The sequence below is a fragment of the Hyperolius riggenbachi genome, chromosome 3, assembly GCF_040937935.1.
Source record: "Hyperolius riggenbachi isolate aHypRig1 chromosome 3, aHypRig1.pri, whole genome shotgun sequence".
NCBI lineage: Eukaryota > Metazoa > Chordata > Amphibia > Anura > Hyperoliidae > Hyperolius > Hyperolius riggenbachi.
This window is the reverse complement of record NC_090648.1, coordinates 473415791-473432482: the sequence shown is the minus strand read 5'-3', so window position 1 is coordinate 473432482 and position 16692 is coordinate 473415791. Positions and strand designations below refer to the sequence as shown.

The 16692-nt window shown below is 44.9% G+C and overlaps 1 long non-coding RNA gene across 1 annotated transcript in view; it reads right to left on the bottom strand.

Moving 5' to 3' along the window:
• Positions 1-345: 345 nt before the first annotated feature.
• Positions 346-16692, bottom strand: part of LOC137561707 (uncharacterized) — a 131876-nt gene continuing 115529 nt past the window's right edge. The window contains exon 3 of the long non-coding RNA XR_011030091.1: positions 346-768. This is a non-coding gene — a long non-coding RNA (uncharacterized lncRNA). The remainder of the gene's footprint in view (positions 769-16692) is intronic.

The following is a 16692-nucleotide window of genomic DNA, read 5'->3' as shown; positions in this document are numbered from 1 at the left end:
TACATTTTTTAATTAAAAAAAAAATTACAATAAAAAAAAACAACATATATAGTTACCTAAGGGTCTGAACTTTTTGAATTTGCATGTCAAGAGAGTATATTACTATATTTTTTTAAATTATAAGCTTGCAAATAGTGATGGACGCAAATTGAAAAAATGCACCTTTATTTCCAAATAAAATATCGAGGCCATAAATTGTGATAGGGACATAATTTAAATGGTGTAATAACCGGGACAAATAGGCAAATAAAATACATGAGTTTTAATTACGGTAGCGTGTATTAATTTCAAACTATAATGGCCAAAAACAGAAATAATGCATTTTTTCCATTTCTTTCTTAATCTTCCTGTTAAAATGCATTTAGGATAAAATAATTGTTAGCAAAACGTACCGCCGAAAGAAAGCCTAAATGGTGGTGGAAAAAACAAGATATAGATCATTTCAGTGTGATAAGTAGTGATAAAGTTATATGCGAACAAATGGAAGGTGGAAGTTGCTCGGATGCATAAGGTGAACAACACTGTAGGCTGAAGTGGTTAAAGGTGCAGTGGGCCACATCTATAAGTTATACATTTTGTGTTTGGGGGTCAGCGAATAAGCCTCCGGGGGCCGCATTCGGCCCGCAGGCCGTAGTTTGAGGACCACTGGTCTAGACAATCTTATGCAGTACACAAGTGGAACAGCGACATCTCCAGGCCAGATGTAGGAACACCACAATTGGGGCATCACTCACTCAATCTCCTACTGCCGTGATTCGCCACAGGGTTCTACAAAAACAAAGAAATTGCGCAGCTACAAAAGTGATCATTTCATTTTCTGCACTTAACATAAGCAAGCATTAAACTGTTCTGATTTTTTTTTCATGCAAAAAATGATTTTGAATAAAACACTTTTAAAGTATATGAAGGCCACCTCCTAGAGGGAAAGATGGGGTATTTTTGTTGGGATTAATGCCTGGTACATGCATACAATTTGGTTGGCCATTTTTACCACTTCCATGTAGTAGGAGGGCAGACAGATTTCGAACATCAATAGATTGTGTAGGTAAGATTTAATGCTTTTGGAGGTAGTAAAATTGGTCAGTCACTCTACTGCAGCTAAATAGATCAGCAGGGCCGCCAGGCAACTGGTGTTGTTTAAAAGGAAATAAATATGGCAGCCTTCATATCCCTCTGGCTTCAGTTGTCTTTTAAAGTGAACCAGAGACGAAGCACCCTCATGTATTTTACCATATATATCAATAGGAACATTAGAGAAAACACCTACCCTGCTGTCTGTTTCATTTTTAACTGTTCAGCTTGCTTCTAATCAGCCATGATAAAATCCCCGACTGAGCATTCAGTCTGGCTTTGCTATAATGACTCAGCTATAATGATTCCAGAGCAGAGCCACAAGGGGGCAGGCTTGGGCTTGAGAAGACACCAGAGAACACAGACTCAGCTATAATCATTCCTGAGGCTGATAAGAAGCAAACTGAACAGTTAAAAATGAAACACCAACACCTAAAATGAAGTCCTCCCCAGACACTCCATTGTCCTGTTCTCCGCTGCGATAAATAGGCCAAGTTCCACTACACTGCGCATGAGCAGTCTGGCCTCATGTCCAGGAGTGTTCTGCACCTGTAGTACTGCGTAGGCACACAGCGTTCCCAGCTACAGGAGCACAACAGGGTGCGCACATGGCGGGGCAACGCATGTGCAGTGTAGCACGTCTGGAGGCCAATTTATCAGAGCGGAGAACGGGACAACGGAGCAGCCAGGGAGGACGGCGAGGGGCCAGAGGAAGCCCCAGGTAAGTATAAATAATACACTACATAATGTCTCAGGTTCACTTTAAGCCTGGTACATACCTTCAACTTTGATTGGCCAATCCAACTCTCGTAATACATGGAAGTGGTAAAATTGGTGAGTGATTGTCCAATCAAGATTGAAGGTGTGTACCAGGCTTTTGGCAATTTGCATTATTCAAAAGGAAAGAGATGTCAGCCTCCATAGCCCTCTGACTTCAGTCAGGGACGTGGCAATAGGGGTTGCAGTGGTTGCAAATGCATCGGGACCCTTGGGCCAGAAGGGCCCCAATGGGCCCTCCCTCAGCTACAGAATTAGCTCTCTATTGGTCCTGTGCTCATAATAATCACTTCTATAGTTACTTTGAATAGTGATAATCATTAACAAACTGTTCACCATCCTCTTCTTGCACCTCTGACACTGTAGCTGTCATTGGCAGGTTTTGGTGCGCCGTATTAATTGTTATGTATAAAGTGCTTGTATGGGCCCCATTGTAAAACTTACATTGGGGCCCACAGCTCCTTAGCTACACCACTGACCGCACTGCATGGAGTTCTATCTTCTGGTGTTCTGACAACAAGCTCTTCTGAGCAGTGATCTGTTTACATTTGTAAACTATGGCACGGCGTTTCCCTTTAGATATTTTTCAGTCTTTGCACTTGCAGAATGCTTGCTTGCTAAAGTCGGTCTCAGGATGCCGGTCTGGTTATCAGTAACAACAAGCTTTGCATGGCAAGTATAGCATTCTGCGCATACCGCAGCACTAGTAGCTATGCTGACATTTTCCTCCCATGATAGAGTTCAGTTCCCACTTCATAATTTTCCCTGTGTAATGTGCAAGGGCAGAGCAGATGGGTCTGTCAGTCCAATCCAATATAATATGCAACAGCTGCTCCCTCCCTTACTCTCAAACTTCCACAGCAGGATCATCCACAGGGCAACATAGGCAGGTGCCTGGGGCCTAGTGGGTGTAAGGGGCCCAAAAGCCACTTGCTTTGAAAACTCTTTCACCTCAAATTATCTAAAGACCCATAAAGATGAGTCATAGCTATTAGGCTGGGTCCACATTAGGCACGGTTGCAGGACGGACGCTGCAGTCCGGGGATTAGGGGAAGTACCACCAGACCGCAAACTGATCTATTTTTCAAAAAAGTGCATCAGTTTTGCATCCGTTTCCATTCCGTTTTTTACCCCAAAAAACGGACAGAAAACGTTTCGATGGGAATTTGCCCATTAGGAAGGTAGTGGGAGGAGTTTTGGGGCCAATAATAAAGTTCAGGCTATCCGTTTTTTTTCATCCGTTTTGGGTGCTATTTTGCCTGTGGAGATGAAGTTGCGTTTTCCCATTGCTTTTCACTACCCATCCGTGTATCCGTGGTCCGTAAAAATGCAGCAATTCTGGGCCTTCCATTCAGGTTTTGAAAACGGGTCCCTGCAAACGCAGACGGATCCGTTTTTTTTCTTGGATGAGGACGGCTGATATTTTTAACATTAGTATCCGGGACTCCGTTTTTCATCAGGGCTGAAAAACGGAGCCACGGATACGTTTCCGGACCTAGTGTGGACTAGGCCTTACCGTGCCTATGGCCCTATTGAATCTCAATCCATCTTTGCTCTCTTCTGCTCTTTCTTCACACAGTTACAGCCCCTTTTAGTATCCCTGGTCTTAACGGACAACTGTAACGAGAGGGATATGGAGAGGCTGCCATATTTATTTCTTTTTGAACAATACGAGTTGCGTAGCAGCCCTGCTGATCCTCTGCCTCTAATACTTTTAGCCATAGCCACAGAACAAGCAAGCAGCAGATCAGGTGTTACTGACATTATTGTCAGATATGACAAGATTAGCTGCATGCTTGTTTCTGGTGTTATTCAGACACTACAGCAGCCAAATAGATCAGCAGGATAGACAGGTAACTGGTATTGTTTAACAGGAAATAAATATGGCAGCCTCCATATCCCTCTTGTTATGGTTGTCCTTTAAAGGGAAATCTGGCTGTCACAGAGCTAGATTTTCATCCGAGGACCCGTATGAATATGAAGCTGAAGGACTACTGGAATTAACTGTGAGCTCAAATTGCATGAAATCTGCACTTGAAGGCTACTTTCACAGTAGGATGTTGCGTTTGATGCGACGTAAAGGTCGCACAACGCAGCTGTAACGCTAAGGAAATACACTTTCACAGTGCAACAAGTCGCACGTTAGAAAATGTATTTACTATGGAACAAAAACGGCGCATGCGGAACATTTTAAAAAAGAAAAAAAAACATTACTGAGCATGTGCAACACAAGTAACACAGCAGATTCATTGCTAAACGCACAGCATGCAGCACTTTCTAATAACGCTACACATTAACCCAACGTGTGCATAGTGAATGTCGCGCAGACTTTGCATTGCTGTGCGTTACTCTGCATTTAAATGTTTTCTAACGTGCGACTTTAACATCGCACTGTGAAAAAGGCCTAAATGTAGTGTGAGTGTGCAGAAATGTCCATGTACCTACATGAGCACTTAGCTGCACAGAACAGTCCTTGTTTCTTATTTTCTACAATAATGTAGTGAATGATTGCCAACTACCGTTACCGTATATCCTAGGCTACAAGTTGAAAAATGTATGTCTGACTCCCAGTTTAAATGTAAAGGGGGTCTCCTTGTATACGAGTCAGACCTGAATTCCTTGCCTGCATGAAAAAGGGGCACAAGGAAAAAAGGGGGCGGGGTCTCTCTCTCTGTCCCCCTCCCGACAGTTCCAAAGCAGGCAGCACGCTTTAATGATTTACTAATTTGGTAAAAGGCTTTAGTTGGTGGGTTACGCCGAGTGTGGTCCCATGAAAGAGGCAGAATCAATTGCTATAACACTTGTCATCCCAAAACAGAGACAGAATATGCAAGAGCTAACAGATGAGCGAGGCCACCACATTCACAGTGACTGTTGCGTTGTGTTCCCTGCGACTGCAGGAAGGCAACAGATTGGGAAAGCAGCGCTGCATGTTATCTGCACATTGGGCTTGATTCACAAAAGAGTGCTAACTGTTAGCACGGCTGTTTTCACGCGCAATTAAACGTTTTCGTGTGCAAAAGCGAAATTTCACGTGAAATTGATGTAGTTTTCGAGCTGAAATTCACGAAACCGGTTAATTAATTGCGCACAAAAATTCGTGATTGCGCGCAAACGCGAAAACGGCCGTGCTAACAGTTAGCACTCTTTTGTGAATCAAGCCCATTGTGTTACATACAGTGAAGCATATAGTCAATGAAAAGTATGCTTTCCTGTATCCATTAATGCACGCATTTAGCAGTAACACACTGACACCCTGCCAAACTCTGTTGTACCAGAACGCATGCGCTGCACTGTGAGCCAGGGCCTGGCCGAGGCAGAGGCTAGAGAGGCTCCAGCGTCAGGGCGCAGTGTAGGAGGGGGCGCACAACTCACTTAGCTATCATTCCCCCATTGTGTTTGAAGCAGAGAGAAATAAGAAAAGATGATACATGGCAATGACTGCAAGTCAGATAACTAGAGATTAAGGTGTTGGGGGCCCTGGGGCGCCTCTTAGTCTAATAACACTCAGCGTGTGATGGCTGTGGGGGAGGGATGGAGGCGCGCACTTTGGTGTCTCAGCCTTGGGTGCTGGAGGACCTTGTCCCGGCTCTGCTGTGAAGGTACCTTTATTTACATTTATGGTTATATATTTTGTATTTTGCTAGGGGGTCCTTTTTTAACCTACAATGCCCCGGGCTGTCAATGAATTTGAGATGCACATGGCAGCTCCACAGGAATACTCCCCTCTAGGCCTGGCAGGTGAGTTACATTACAGACTTCCTCTTCAAACACCTCAATTGCCGATTCATTTCTGGATTTTGCAAACAGCTTAAGTAAATATGAACAATGAGAGCAAACGCCTCCCTTTCTATGAGAAAACATGAGAAAAAGGGGAAAGAACTTTGCTCGAGGGAAGCCAGCAAGGAAAAAGCTGTCAGCACGCTAAATCAGTCACTGTCGGCCCTACAGATGTCACATACCTCCTCTGTGTGGTTATTGTACTTTCACATTTTACAGAGTTTATGTTGTATTCTAAGTGCTCATGAAGAATCCATCAATCTTCATCATGCGTCAGTCTTTTCTTTACAGAATTTTTAATCCCTTAAAAGGGAGAGCTATTCAAGAAAATATTAGCAGCTGTTTGGCCTTTGAAAATTCTGCCGTCAAGAGAGGACCAACATAGGACAAGAGACAAGTAGGACTTGGTGAGGGCTGCCATGATGGGGTTTGCAGCTAAAAGGGGGAGTTTTGGGGTAGGTAGTGGTAGGGGTCTCAGCGATAGGGTGGAGTAGGTGAAAGGGTTAAGAGGGGATTGAGTAGGCTGTTGTATTGTATATGATTGGCAGGGAAGGAGATGTATGTGGAAGTGAATGGGTGGAGCTGAAAGGGTAGGACAGGAAGGGGGTGGCCATTTGTTCTTCAGGGGTGGAGCAAGGAGCATGTTTCACCTCCCACCAACCCTGTGTGACTGTGACGTCAGGAGCAGTCAGAAGCAGAGTGGCCAGTCAGTGTCAGATTGTGCTGCGGCTGCTGCCGCCTGCTACCACGTGACCAAGCCGTTGCCATGGCTGCCCACCCGTCCCCCGCGAATGGCTATCGCCGATCATCAACCAGCTGCCCGCCCGGGGCCCAGCAGCCCAGGAGAGAGTCAGAGTGGGGTGAGAGACTCAGTAGGCAGCGCGGCAGCAGCAGGACTGTAAGGCCTCAGCGAGCAATTGGCGGCCATTGCTTATTACTTCCGGGTTCGAGTGGCTTGAGGGGAGTAGAGCAGCTGGCTAGGGGAAGGCGGATGCCCCATTTTGCCCGACGTGGGGACACCCGTGCTGTGTATGGATTATCATGGGGTGTTGTAGCTGCTTCTTCAGGTTCTCATCAGTTGGGTTTTGGAGTTTATTCTTCTACCTTTGTCATTGCCGGCAGTGAGAGACACATGGGGCTGTGCATTGCAGGCACTGGCACTACGCTTGCCTCCCTCTACTTCCTCCAAGACAGCCTCTCCTCCCTGCTAATCTGCAGTATCTGATCCCCAGGATGCCAGGTATGCGCTGTACCAGCGCTGCATCACTCTCGGCAGATTAGCAATGGGATCACCAGCCACACATGAAGTCCCCATTTCTGTTTATGAAGATTTCAATTTCAGGATGTAGATAGTTTAGGCATAATTTTGCTCATTGTTACCCAAGCTGTGTCTCTGGTGTGTTTGCACCACTCCCAGAATGCCCTGCAGCCGTAGCCCCACAGCAACATGTTACACATGTGAACGTCTGACAACATTCTCACAGTGTGTGCGAGTTTCCGATCACAGCGGCCGCACGTGCATACGTATCTCAGGAACGTTGCACAATGTTCCAAAAATTCTGCAACACTCGCCAGGTGTGCTGTCTGCACGATAACTCATATCAAAGTCATCAGACATTAACGTCCTAGGAGACCAGAATAAGAATTCCTAAATGTTTTCCAGAGTCTCTCGCTGGCAGCTTCAAACAGATTCCTCCCGTGCTTGTGCCACGGCTCTGAGATGAAAGTGTTTGCGTAGGAACGGGACAGGTCTGACCTCTATAGGAAAGGATGAGGAGCAGCATCAGAACGTACCTATTCAGAGATGGATAAAGATGTAATGGGGACCTAGGCAAAGAACTAGATTTGTGGCCCTGTTGTGGTCTTTTTAGTAAGCTGAAGTGGAGAGAGGTCAGAGAAGGTGGCTGGTGCCCCCCTTGACACCTACTAGGCCCCAGGCACCTGCTGAGATTGCCCGGTGGATGATCCTGCTCTGGTCAAGTAGTAGCTCTTGCTCCCCCTTCTGATCCTTTTGGTTAGCTGAGGTGGGTAAGAGGTCAAGGAAGGTGGCAGCTGGGCCTCTTGAATTACACTAAGCCCCAGGCACCTGCCTATTATAAGAGCATGCTGCAGCACTTTACAATTTAAAAAGTGTCAAAAAGTAGTTGAAAAAGTACTATCAAAATTATTCTGAGTATTTTCTTGCTTGCTGGGGGTTAAAAAAAGCATTTTACAGACAAGTTTTAAAAATTTCACATAGGAGAAAATTCAGGTGAAAAAATGAATTACATATGGGTCCAGGTCTTGTCACGGTAGCAGTGATGAAGTAGGAAAATACAAGCACTAAAAAGTGTATGCAGTGCAACAAAATAGCATCTACTGTATATTAAATGCTGAAAAAGTAGGATCACATCAACACTAGAGATGGCCCGAACGGTTCGCCGGCGAATGTTTCCAGGCGAACTTTGGGTGGTTCGTGTTTGCCGGCGAAGGCAAACTTTTGCGGAAGTTCGATTTGCCCCATAATGCTCCATTGAGCACAACTTTGACCCTCTACATCACAGTCAGCTGGCACATTGTCGCCAATCAGACTACACTCACTGCTGGAGCCCCCCCCCCCCTTATAAAAGGCAGGGTTCTCCTGCCGTTTTACTCACTCGTCTGCCTACAGTTATTAGTTAAGGGACAGCTGCTGACAGACTCTGTTAGGGAGAGCTTAGTTAGGCTCTTGTAGGCTTGTTCCTAGCTGATGGTTATTCCTTATATTACTCCCTCCCTCACTCCTCCCAGAGGGAGGACGGTCTTGTCTTCCAGGGAATTGTAGCATTTCAAAAGCCAGCTTACATACCTTGGCCGGGAATTGAACCCAGATCTAGTGCTCGGTAGGTAGCTCTCTTTACCACTATACCACCACCAACACTACATGCTGAAGCCAGCCTAGCATGTACCATTATGATATATCCAAGAAAAAATGAGCTTGCTTAAGGATTTGTAGTATGTCAAAAGCCAACTCACATTGGCCAGGAACAGATCCCAGGCCTACTGCTCTGTAGGCTGCTATCCTAACCATTATACCACCAACACTACATGCCGAAATTTCTTGGAGCAGACTTACTTCCTCCCACCAAAAGACACACATACATCCCCATACAATCATTCAACAGCAACTGCGTGCACAGTCTTTGCGGTACACAGTCTCTGTGGCACAATTGGTTAGCATGTTTGGCTGTTAACTGAAAGGTTGGTGGTTCAAACCCACCCAGGCATGGCCTTGCCTTTTGTGTTCAACAGTTGTCCGAATACAACCCCAGATAGCCATGTAGATTCATCTCTCTCTCTCTCTCTCTCTAGTAGGGATGGTCACCGCTTTCCGCAGGATTGTATTTTCCGCAATTTTGGGCGTAAATTGGTCATTCCATTCCGTTTGGTTGGAACGGAATTGCTTTTTCAATCCGGCAGAATTCCAAAATTGCCTGTGAAATTCTGCCGGTATCCGTTGAAGTCCTAGAGAGAGAGAGAGAGAGAGAGAGAGAGAGCTAATTTTTCTCTTGGGTATATCACAATGGTACATGCTAGGCTGGCTTTAGCATGTAGCATTGTAGTGTGTTGTGTTGGTGGTATAATGGTTAGGATAGCAGCCTACCGAGCACTAGACCTGGGTTTGATTCCCAGCCAATGTATGTAAGCTGGCTTTTGAAATCCTACATTTCACTAAGCAAGCTCATTTTTCTCTTGGATATATTACAATGATACATGCTAGGCTGGCTTCAGCATGTAGCATTGTAGTGTGTTGTGTTGGTGGTATAATGGTTAGGATAGCAGCCTACAGAGCGGTAGGCCTGGGTTCTATTCCTGGCCAATGTGAGTTGGCTTTTGACATACTACAAATCCTTAAGCAAGCTCATTTTTCTCTTGGATATATCATAATGGTACATGCTAGGCTGACTTCAGCATGTAGTGTTGGTGGTGGTATAGTGGTGAAGAGAGCTACCTACCAAGCACTCAGACCTGGGTTCAATTCCCAGCCAAGGTATGTAAGCTGGATTTTGAAATGCTACAATTCCCTGGAAGACGAGACCCTCCTCCCTCCGAAAGGAAGGAGGGAGAAATACACTGCCTGATGCTGTAAAGCAGTGTAGGCCTGCAATTGAACATTCAATGAGATTTCTGACCTTAAAACACTGCTTTGTGTCAAATTCAGATTTTTTTCTGAGACTTTTGATGTGTATTTCACTCAACCATGTCTTCCTCCAGGTATTAGACCCCTTGAAACATCTTTTCTATCATTTTTCTAGCCAGCAGAAATTTTTCAAAATTTTTAAGTTCACCTCCCCATTGAAGTCTATTGCGGTTCGCGAAAGTTCGCGAACCGAAAATTGGAGGTTCACCACATCTCTAACCAACACAGCTATAATAGGTTCATCTGTACCACCATTATGCCATTAATCTGGGAAATCATTAGCCTTCCCTGACAAAATGGGGGTGCCTGTTGTGGCTTTGAAAAGTACAATACCTAGTTTCACCTGATGGTGACAGTGTGTGTATGGACTGTGGTGGACTTCCAGTGATAATTACCCTTACCTTTTAAAAGAGGGTGCCTGTTGTAACTGACCTATTCCTCCCCCCAGTATAGGAAGGTAGCCTGATGTGTCCCCTATATTTGTTGCCCCTCCAGTATAGGTGGAAGATGTGCCGACCATATTAGGAAGCCCCCCACTACAACACACACCATCCAGTATAGGTAGCCAGATGTACCCCCAGTTTTAGGTAGACCCACCCCCACCCACCTAGTATAGGTAGCCATATGTGCCCTCAGTATTAAGTAGTTCCCCACCCAGAATAGGTAGACCCCTGGCTCAGTGTAGCACCACCACAGTCCACATGGAGTTACAAGCCTTGACTGGTCTTGAGTCTTGACCAGGACAGAATGAAATTCAATCCAGAGAGTGGCAAATCATCAAAAATCAGACCAGTCACGTAAGAAAGCAGTTCCGGCATCATAGAACTTACATTATCATCATTAACTTCTGGTAACCAAATAACTATAGCAATTTCCATTCACATATGACCCCACAGCAGTGTGCTGAAGTGTTGCGCACAACATAAGACTGTTTGTGCAACAAGAAACAAGTTCAGGTGCTTCCCGTATCTTCTTATACCCCTTAGGAGAGAAAGGTCCTCCCAAGCCAGGCATGAGGAACTCCAGTCCTCATGGGCCGAGCCTAGGTCCTCACACATTTTTGGCACAGCTAAAATTAATTGATGGGACTGAATCAAGAAAGGTGTGATCCATCAAGTAGAACACATTTCTCCATTTCTCAGTCAATTCTAACCACTGGCTTGTATATGGCCCTTGAGGTCTGGAGTTCGACACCTGAGGTCTAAGCTCAGTCATTAGAGTCACTGGACTGGATCAAATAAGCTCCTTCTAGGCTTGCTTCCATCGGTGGACAAGTGCATTTGCATTCCGACTGGTTAGAACAAAGTGCTCACGTGACTAGAATACCTGCCTGTTGGTGGGCAGGCTGGCAGCCACTTGTAGCCTGCTCGTTATCTGCTCTACTCTGGCTGGGCCCGCGTGGGGCACAGCACGTTGCATGGGCTTAAGACCACAAGCTGCATCTACTGGTGAGACCTATGCTTCCTGTGTAAGCTCCTGCCTGATAGAACTGCTTATCATCTGTCGACTTACTTGTACATAGCTCCCAACTGTCCCTCTTTGGGAGGGACAGTCCCTGTTTGGGAACCATGTCCCCCTGTCCCTATTTCCTCCTCATCTGTCCCTCTTTCAGGACTGATGTACAGATTTATATAAATATAAGTATTTTTCTCTTGAAAAAATGTGTTTTATTGACTCCAAACTTTATTTCCATCCTTTAAATTTAAATATTTCTTATTTTCAAATGTTAATATGAAAAAATTAAACTTGATATAAAGGGTGGACCAGTGTGGTTTGAGTTATAAAACAGCATAATATTCTTATATGTAATATGTAAGTATGCATGACTAGGGGTGTGACGGGGGCGTGAATAGGGGTGTGGCATGGGCGTGGCTTAAGTGTCCTTATTTCTTATCTCAAAAAGTTGGGAGGTATGCTTGTGCATGGCTGCAACCCTACAGTATGCAGGCTGCAAAGAAATATGGACAGAGGAGAACACTTGCAGTACTCTACCTACATTAACCGGTGAGGCCTATGCTTCCTGTGCAAGCTTTTGCATGGTTATTGCATACAAAGTAAACTTTTGATATAGTAAACTACTTGACATCATCTCTTGGAGTTAACTGTAAAAGGATTCTACTGTAATCAGAAAAGTTTTCCACATACTTTTGGTCATTTCACTTAAAGTGGACCTGAACTCTTGCAAGGACAGGAGGAAAACATAGAGAAATGCACCCTGTATGTATTTAGAGAGTTTAGCCTGTCTAATCCCCTCTCATTGGTGACTAATCACCATCATAATTTGATATCTCAGCTATGTCAACTCAGGAATATCCTCTGCCAGCTAATTTTTAAACACAGGATGTTAACAATATGTCTGCTTCCATGAAAGCAGGAAGTGGACACAATGCAGATGCAGGATTTGTATCAGCTGTAACAAAGAAATGTTTTTTCTTTAAAGGGGCCCTGAGTTGTGTCTTAGAAAAGAAAACTGGACTTACCTGGGCTTCCTCCAGCCCACCGTAGCCCACCGTAGCCCACGAGGCCCCCAGCATCCTCCTGGCCCCCTCAGTAGTCCCTCTGGGGCCCCCTGAAATGCGCAGACTTCGGGTGAAATTGTGCGTGCTGCATACCCGATGCGTCATCACGCCGGCTGCTACAAGAGGCATGCGCGGTTCTCTAAAGACTGAAGCGCACATGCGCAGGACTCTTACAACAGCCAGCATGATGACGCGTCGGGTAGCCGCCAGCGAGACCACAGAGGGGGCCAGGAGGACACAGGGGACCGTTTGGGCTACGGTGGGCTGGAGGAAGCCCCAGGCAGGGGCGTAGCAATAGGGGTTGCAGAGGTAGCGACCGCATCGGGGCCCTTGGGCCAGAGGGGCCCCCGAAGTGTCCTCTCTCAACTACAGTATTAGCTCTCTTTTGGTCCTGTGCTCATAATAATCACTTCTATAGATACTTTGAACAGTGGTAATCATTAACAAATTGTTTCCCATCCCCTTCTTGTACCTCAGACACTGTAGTTGCCAATGGCAGGTTTTATCAATTGTTATGTATAGAGCGCTTGGGGGGCCCCATTGTAAAACTTGCATCGGGGCCCACAGCTCCTTAGCTACGCCACTGGCCCCAGGTAAGTCCAGTTTTCTTTTTTAAGACACAGCTCAGGGTCCCTTTAAGGGCTTGTTCACACGTAGGGTGTTTTGCGTTTTTTTGATTCCCTATGAGAGTGTTCACATCTGAGCAGCTTGTTTCCGATCCGCTCAACAAAGCGCTGCCTGTACCATTTTTAGCAAAAATCTATTAACCCTTCGCACTCTCACATGCAAAAGTTCAAACAAATACATTCACAGATTCACTCATCCAGGCACAACTGTTATCCCTACAGCTAAGTTAAAAGCCGGGGCCTTAGTTTACAGAAGAATGCATTCTTATGCTTAGTCACCTATACTGCGCAGAAGTACCCAGGTAAATATAGGTGTCCTACCTCTGGCCCTGTAACATGCATAGTGCAGACATGCAAACATTCATTGCATCAAACCTATCTACGGATTAGGAGCACACATCCTGACGTCCTCTTCTGGGACAGATAGCGCATCTTACCAATCGCACAAGGGAGCTGATGTAAAGTATCCATGCGCACCATGCACATACACCAGCATAAGCTGTGTGCATGCTGACAAACACATACAGGGGAAGGAGGGAGTGCACTGAATTAAAACCCTAGCCACAGGGGTCAGTAACAAGAAAAAAGAACACATATCCAGGCACATCACCTCTAGTTAGGACATTAAGCAACAATGGGGCCCCAGGGCAAAATAAACCTGGGGGGCCCCCGCAACATATACCCCGGAACAAAAATCGGCATTAAGAGACCTTTTTTGCAGCTGGTATAGTCAGGGTGTGAAGCCCCAATCGGTTGGAGCTCCACATTCTGGCTATTCCAGCCTGCATGGGGGACAAGGGGTTAAAAAGTTTCAGGAGGGGGGACCCCACAATTTTTTTTTTAAATTCCCACACTCTAAACATAAAAAAAAAAATTGGGAAAATAGGAAAACATGCCAGGGATCTTCATACAGCCATATTGCGGCTGTATAGTGATCCCTGGCCAAAGCGCTGCGGCTGCGTATAGACCCCCTGGAAACCCCGTCAGGAAATTTATTGCGCTTTCGTTTGATGCATGTAAAATTACACTACCGTTAGGTACTAAAAGTGACATTTACCGCATTTAAAAGAATACTTTTTTCCTTCGAAACTTTAAAATCGATTTTCTCAAAAACTATAAGGTCTTTTTGAAAAATTGTTTTTTCCTCTTATTCCTAATGATCTCCTTAACATACCCTGCAAATTTAGGGTTTCTAGCATTTAAGGTGGATTTGCTATTCACCATTAAAGTCGGCAGGTTTTTAAATGTGTTTTTTTTTCCTTTGAAACTTTAAAATCGATTTTCTCAAAAACTATAAGGCCGATTTTGAAAAAAATGTTTTCCTCTTGTAGCCACTGGGGGCCCCTACAAGCTCTGGGGCCCTGGGGCAGCTGCCTCCTTTGCCTTAATGGTAGCGCCGGCCCTGTAAATAAGTTATTAAGGAAAGGGAGGTGCTGAAGGGGGTGTGGCCAGAAAACAGCAAAAATCTATTAACCCTTCGCACTCTCGCATGCAAATGTTCAAACAAATGCATTCACAAATGGTGTATGTGCATGGTGTGCATGGATACATTACGTTAGCTCCCTTGTGCGATTGGTAAGATGCGCTATCTGCCCCAGGAGAGGACGGCAGGATGTGTGCTCTTAATCCCTAGATAGGTTTGATGCAATGAATGTTTGCATGTCTGCACTATGCACATTACAGGGCCAGAGTTAGGACACCTATATTTACCTGGGTACTTCTGCGCAGTATAGGTGACTAAGCATAAGAATGCATTCTTCTGTGAACTAAGACCCCGGCTTTTAACTTAGCTGTAGGGATAGCAGTGGTGCCTGGATGAGTGAATCTGTGAATGCATTTGTTTGAACATTTGAGTGCGAGAGTGCAAAGATTTTTGCTGTTTTCTAGCCACACCCCCTTCAGCACCTCCCTTTCCTTAATAACTTATTTAATGTCCTAACTAGAGGTAATGTGCCTGGATATGTTTTTTTTTTCTTGTACCATTTTTAGGGCGATTTTGCTACAATGGAAGGTATAGGAAAACCGCAAAACGCTCACAAAATCGTTTTGTGCATAGATTATGTTTGCGATTTTAAGAATAAATACATTGTATTTATTCTTTTCCGGGTCAAAGAGTTCACTTCCTGACTTGCGTCAGGAAATGAAAAAACAAATTGCTCTGCAAAAGAGCTTTGAAAAGTGCTTTACAAAAAATCGTGGTGCGCAGGTAAGCGCTGGGAGGGGGAAAAAAAATAAATCGCAAAACAATGGCCTCAGCGATTGTGATTTTAGATGTGAACAAAGCCTAAAGGTTATTGTGTTGTTGCGTATCTTTTAGAGTAGAGAGGAAGTTCTGAGTTCTGGTTCCCTTTAATTAACAGAGGGGAATCTGTGTCTCTCCCTGGCTCCCTGGGCCCCCATACACTTGCCTGTGTGTCATTATAGTCCTCTAAGCTGGAGCAAAGACAGAAGAAGCAGTATGCTGCCTAATTATCCCAGGGAAGCAGTAATGAGAACTTCGAATGTTCTCAAACTAAGGCAGATTGACAGCTTGACAAAGCAAACCTCAATCTAGTGTTAGTGTTTGGCTGAGAGGGGAAGTGGTGCCTTCTGGGTGATCTGCAGAGGACGGGAATCTAGGCTTTGAACTAACCATAAAAACACACTAATAAATAGAAAAAAATCTAATGCTACAGCTGTGTCAAAAGTACAGTAGACTGCAGTTACTGGCAACCCTCCTTCAAGTCATTTTACACAAAAACATGGCCTGATTTATTAAGGATTAAGATGGAAAATATGCTGCGTCCATTACAGGGAAATCCGTTCACTCCCCAAATCCATTGACGTGCCCTCCTGGCAAAGGCTGAGATCCCATTCCCATGTCTGACCACTTAGCAGAGTTCACTTCAATCATTATGACAAATCGTGGGCAGCCATGGTCTGAGCTTAAAGGAGAAGCCTATCCTAAATCTCCAAGAGTCAGTCCAGGCAGCCATTAGGCTGGGGAGTTTGTTTATTGAAGGTCGAATGTCAAATTCACATCAGATCCCCTGTGCATTAGCAGACAAATCATTTGTGTGATTTATGAAACAGGTTCAGGGTCATGTTCATTAATTCATTCATTCATTCATTTTTTTTTAATTGTACATCTAAAATGAAAATGCAAAACTAAACACTTCATGTTTGTAATATAAAAATGTAACCTTTAGGCCTCTTTCACAGTGTGACGTTAAAGTCGCACCTCGCACGTTAGACAATGTTTCAAAGCAGACTAACGCACAGCAATACTAAGTCTGTGCGACATTCACAGAGCACACGTTGCGTTTGTGTGTAATGTGTAGCGTTAGAAAGTGCTGCATGCTGTGCGTTATACACGTTATTAGCTGCATTGGACTGACATGCTCAGTAACGACTTGGAAGCATACTTTTCATTCCCTGTATGCTCTACTGTATGCGCCGATAACGGGGCATTAAGTTGCGATGCAACTTTTGTATTGTAATTTGCGTTGCGACTTTAACGTTGCATCAAACCGCAACGTCCTACTGTGAAAGAGGCCTAAGGAGTACCTCCAGTATAAAAGACAGAGCCTGTCTCAACAGGCTCTGTCCAAGGCCCGGTTCACAATGGACGGATCAAAAACGTATTCGTGTAAAAACTGGTATTGAAACGGATACGTTTTTATTTGGCATCAGTTTTTGATCCATTCCGTTAGTGCGCGGTCAATGCGACAGGTTTGTTGCTCAGGAATTATCGCAGCCTCCCCAAACTTGTGGTACATTC